At 30.0% G+C, this 5787-nt stretch overlaps 1 long non-coding RNA gene across 13 annotated transcripts; it reads right to left on the bottom strand.

The window, feature by feature from the left end:
- Nucleotides 1-203: 203 nt before the first annotated feature.
- On the bottom strand, nt 204-5292 carry LOC145054748 (uncharacterized). 13 transcript variants are annotated; one of them, XR_013684909.1, is made up of 8 exons: nt 4685-5291; nt 4240-4521; nt 3717-3795; nt 3513-3635; nt 3243-3357; nt 1524-1749; nt 1298-1379; nt 204-1200 (listed from the first exon to the last, which is right to left on the bottom strand). It is a non-coding gene; the product is annotated as an uncharacterized LOC145054748 (long non-coding RNA). The 13 variants fall into 13 exon arrangements; XR_013684906.1 differs by having other exon boundaries at nt 1298-1749; nt 4685-5292; XR_013684912.1 differs by lacking the exon at nt 1298-1379 and having other exon boundaries at nt 4685-5290.
- Nucleotides 5293-5787: the final 495 nt, after the last annotated feature.

Below are 5787 nucleotides of genomic sequence, written 5' to 3' on the forward strand. Positions count from 1 at the left end.
ATTAAAAAAAGAAATTTTCGGATTTTTAGGAATAATTAATTCCTTTATTTTTAAAAATCTAAATATTTTAAAATTAAAAATCCGATTTTTATTCTATTAGAATGATAGAATTTTAACCATAAAGTAGTAAACATATTTTTCGATTTTATTCTGTCAGAATGACAGAATATCAACCATAAACTAGTAAATATATTCTGAAAAAATACACAAAATCGATTCTTGAACTAATAATATACCAAGTAATTACATTGTACCATTGTGATTCATTGAATTATAAAAAACATTCTGAAAGAATACCAAGTATAATTCTTAAAACATAACAACATTCTAGATGTCTTGTGTATGTTTGACCTCTAAGCCAATTCAAAATATGCTAGCATTCCATGAGATTGACATTTTGTGACATTGACATTCTGTCAGAATTGTATTGCATGAGATTGATTTTATACAAGGAGTCTTTCCCATCAGGTCTTCAAGCCATTTCTTTCACAAATTCATTGTCAAATACTTTGTAGTGATACACTTGTAACAACTGCACATTAAACATATAATTAATTAACTACAAATTCTATCAGAATAAAGCAATAATACTCTTATATAATAAACTATTCTTTCAGAATGGAAATATTATAAAAAGGTAAATAAGGTCAAAGCTATGATCAGCTCATATGTCTGTTTGCTTCAGCATCATAAACATAAGGAAAAGTCAGTTTGCTTCAACATCAAATCTATGATCAGGATAGATGTTTGCTTCAACATCATAAACATAGATTGAATCATCAATACTTCTAGCTACAAGTTCTCTGCCATCAAAGAATGGTGTCTCTGAATTTCTGAAAAAAATAAAAAATTACAAAAACCCAACTCAAAAAACTTAATCAAAGATCAATAAACTTCATGTAAACTTACCAGCATCTCCTCATTAACCAGTAATTCTATCACTAACCATGTATACAATGTAAGATTGTTATATTTCTCTTTGGCATAATTCTATCCCTAAATCACCACATTTTCTATGAATCATGAATGAAAAAAAACCAATTCAGAATCATCAACATCAAATGAATCTCCTGTGTTCGGTTTCCATACGATCGAAGAAAAAAAAAAGCATAAATGTTTATGTGGCTTCGGTTTTGATTGAAAATGGTAGAACCCCAATTTTTTTAACCACAGCCACTGAATCATTATTGTAACGAACACCTGTGAACAAACATAAAATCAAATTCCAATAACATTATAGCACACAAATAATAACATTAATAGAGATAATTTGTTGTACTCCTGGTTCAGTAATTACATCAAACACATGGTGGGCATTGATGAATTCTAACAGATTTGTACTAGACATTTCGGTTGTCCATGAGAATTGGGAGTATTTCCTGCAAATTGCCAAAGTATTTACAGAACTAAATTTAACCTGTGATCTATGTTGATCACAGATGACAAAACGAGTAACTGGAAATTGTTCCTTTACAAATAGGGTCCATATTTGGGGAAATCCAAGGAAAAGAAACAGCATGTACCTCATGTTCTCTCTTCTCCGTATTATGCGAGATCAAGAATCGATTGTCAGGAGGGAAGAAAAGGGGTCGTGCTTTCTCTTCTCCATCTCGTGTGTGCGCATCAGAAAAAAACGAAGAAGCGACCGACTCCTTCTATCTGTGATGTGTGTCGACTGGAAGAAGAAAGAAGAAATCAAGGTCTTGATCGGTTGTGTTGTGGGGTGTCGGTCATTCATCTTGGTAATTCCTTGAATATAAGACACGATGCAAGAGAGAGACTAGGTCAAAATTATTGATTTTATTTCCTTAATTGCAGGATTTCAATTAAATGATTCCTTAATTGAAAAGTACAAAATGTCCAGAATACCCTTAAATGATTTATTTAATTCATTATTATTTCTTGAATTCTCATTGGTGCATTTAGGCACACAATACTTGCTAAAAACATTTGAACCTAGCTCTCTCTCTCTCTCTCTCTCTCTCTCTCTCTCTCTATATATATATATATATATATATATATATATATATATATATATATATATATATATATATATAGGCTTAGGTTATTCTATTGAACTAATTATTATGTGGTTGTAGGAATGGTTGTGAGCCAATCATTTTATTTATTTTAAGAAAGTAAATAATATATATTATTAAATTAAAGATAATTAAAAAATACCATCTAATTTTATTTTAAAGGTATTTTAGTTAATTAACATAAATTTAAAAATGGAAAATTGCATATTTTAAGAGATAATAGATTCTATTAATTTTAGAAATATGGTTGTAGAAATGATAATTCTCGGATATTCTGACAGAATATATTTATCAATATATTGAAAAATAACAAATATTTTTGAACCATAAAAGAATACACATTCTGACATAATATATATATATATATATATATATATATATATATATATATATATATTGTTTTAATGAGTTTAATGAAGAAAAACAAAGTTTTTGATACAAGTTCAATTTTTTATATTACATTCTTAGAACTAGAGGGGAATCATGCGCGTCGTTGGCGCTGTGTTCGTTTTTTTTCTCTTGTAAGCAAAAACCTACTCTGATAAAAGTCAAAACATTAGTCAACAGCCCACAAACCTCTTATCCATAAAAAAAATTGAAAATACATCAGATTTGTTTCCGTGCCTGCTCATAAAACATAGATAAACACTGCAATTAAAAAACATTTTTCAGAGAAAACATCAAAATTTAAAATGCAGCCTCATAAAGTTCATACATGTTTCAAATTTCTATAAACATTCAACAAAAATTAAGACATACAATCATATCTTACATGAAAAGTTGGTGGAAGTGAGTAAACATTTACTTATAGATATTTACAGAAAAAACATAAACTATGAACTGAATATTGAAAAGTAGTTAAATTCTGTCATTATATTTGTCAGGCTGTTGATAACAGAAACTTACAATAGAAAATGACATTTTTTTTAAATTTAAATGTTAATAGGGTAAATTGCGAATAGTATCAGCATAGTTTACTCTCGCTGACTTGTTATATCACCTTTTAAAGTAATCAAAAAAGTAAAAACGGCTCATGAAAATAATTCATACGATGATAAAAGAATGAAAATCATGAACTGACTCGATAAGACAAGGGTGTAATCATCGGAACAAACCAAATGATCATAACGTATTATTATTATTATTATTATTATTATTATTATTATTATTATTAACTTGAGAAATAAAGAAAAAGGAGCATACTTTTGAAGAATCAGAGAAAAGCTGTTGTAATGAAGGTACTGGATAATCTATATAACACATCCTTGTCAAAGATATCCGATACCGAAACATCATTCCATGCGAGGATAATCATAATCTGCAATTGAATAGTTCAAGATAAATTAGATATTCGATACCGGAACATCATTCCATGCAAGGATAATCATAATCTGCAATTGAACAGTTCAAGATAAATTGAACTAAAATGTAAATTGTAGGAAAGCAAAAAACTAATCTATATATGTTTCTTACCTGAAGAGCTAGTATGAAGAATGTCCACAGACGGTCAAAACTTCGAAATGTATGCCAAAATGATCGTGTCTCAACAAAATATGATTTTCAAAGGCTTCCAGCCTTATAAGGTGCTTGCTTTCCCTATCATCATAATTATATTTTTTAGAAAAGAAATCCTCTTGTTGGTTGAAACCCCAGTGTTTATATACAAAAGAGACGAACCTGTGGTATGTCATGTGTTGATCTAAAAAAATCACCATCATCACGTATAGGCCAACCCAAAGCAAAACAATCTGGTGACCTATAATATCAGAGAAGAAATTGCGTTCAGAAAGTTTGAGACCACTTTTTTTTCTCATCAACTGTTTCAAAATTTAACCAAAAATATTCATTAAGATCGTCAACTTTCTAACTTATAACAAAAATCAACACATAAAATAGATTTCACATATACCATCTTCTAACTGCTACACAGAGCTGTTGAAGTATGCAGCATAAAATGTTCTAATTAAAAAATTGTTGTGCACCAAGAAAAAAATGATAAGCTACATGTGTAAAAATTGACAACAAACTGTACTTCTAAACTGACAGCCCATAGATTTTATTCCGGTTAATCTTCATAAAGTTGAAGGCGGTACAACACATCGGGAAAAAACACTCCTTGAGTCGTAAATGGAACAAATGGAAAATTAAATCAACCAATATAAAAAATACAATGGTAAAGGAGAATAATCTCATAACTTACAATTATGCTTGACAATATCCAAATCCATCTCTCAATATCTTCCTTCTTTTAACCTCTAAAACACAAATTAAATTTATTACTCTGATAAAACATCAATATTAAGGAAAATCAACTAAGTTCATGCTTGTGTTGAGAAATAGACGTTATGTAGCAATATTGTAAGCACCGGATGAGTATATTCTTCCAAATTAGTTGACTGATCACCAATACTTTTATGTTCACTGGTCGTTTGTACATGTGGTTCTACCGACGACTACTTTCTGAACATAAAGTCTTCATTTTCTGTGATGAAGTAGTAAAAAAAATACATATAGTTGAGAATGGTGAAGGAAAGAAACCATCAGTTCATTTTTTGTGATGTATGTTTCGTTTGAGCAATTCATCGAACACTTGGCATACGTTGTCAAATAACAATAAATTTACAAAGTTAGACAGATGTTATTACCTTGTTATCTATGTTATTATGTACGTTTTTTCCTTGGTCCAAAAAGAATCAAAAACACCGGTCAAAGCTACACCAAATCCTCCACCATGGTTAATTAACTTGATAGACCGAATCTTTGTGTCAATCCATTGCTAATTACAAAGAGAGTGAAATAGAAACGAAAAAGAAAACGGAGGAAGCTGTAGCATAGGAAAGAAAAAAAACTTACAGTTTGTTTCATCAGAACTTAAAAATCGTAATCGTGTCTGCTGCTGCGTTCTTATTCTCCGTCTTTACCATAGTTAGAACCTGATGTCAGGAATAAGTTTTGAGCTTTTCCGCTTCAACTTTTAAGGTTCGATTGGCAGATCCACCTTCTTCATACGAAGCGACCAACGGAACAGCTAAAAGAGGTGCAGAGATGAGCGTTAGTTATGGTGGGTTGAAGAGAACCATCGAAATCGGAACCTATCAAACAAATCATAAATCTACGTGAAGCCATCAAAGGAAGAAAATGGTGGATTGAAGAGAAAACGATGAACAGCAGCACAGGATGAAATTGGAAGCAAATTGAGATAAGAAGAAAGATGAGGAGTGAAAGACGGTGGAGAGTAAATAATATTGGGTAAAAATAGTGGAGTCGGTGTAATGTAGTCGGTGGAGGATTTAAGGGGTTAAATTTAAAATTTGAAAAGCATTGTGGCAAATGTTTAAAACCTAGAAAAATTTGTGGCAGAAATCTAAAGAAATCTAAATCTTAAAAGATTCATGTTCACCAACTTTTTAACAATTAATAATATATATACAATGATATATTGAAATCAAGGTAAAGTACTAATATATTCTGAGAAAAGAATGATATATTGAAATCAAGGTAAAGTACTAATATATTCTGAGAAAATATTATTGTTAATTCATTCTAATAAAAAAAAGACATTCTTAATAAATAACAAATCCATTCTGTAAGAATACAATATCAATGTCATTCTGTATGAATACAATCTGCTAGAATATACTATCGTCCCTCCATGTTTTCTTTCTTTTCCTCTTTAAAACCTAAAACCCCCATGTCATCTGAGCTTAGCAACTTCATAAAATTAGGAAAAAACTAATCACCAAATCCA

Source organism: Lactuca serriola, chromosome 5, assembly GCF_051521515.1.
Source record: "Lactuca serriola cultivar US96UC23 chromosome 5, Lser_US96UC23_V15, whole genome shotgun sequence".
Taxonomy (NCBI): Eukaryota; Viridiplantae; Streptophyta; class Magnoliopsida; order Asterales; family Asteraceae; genus Lactuca; species Lactuca serriola.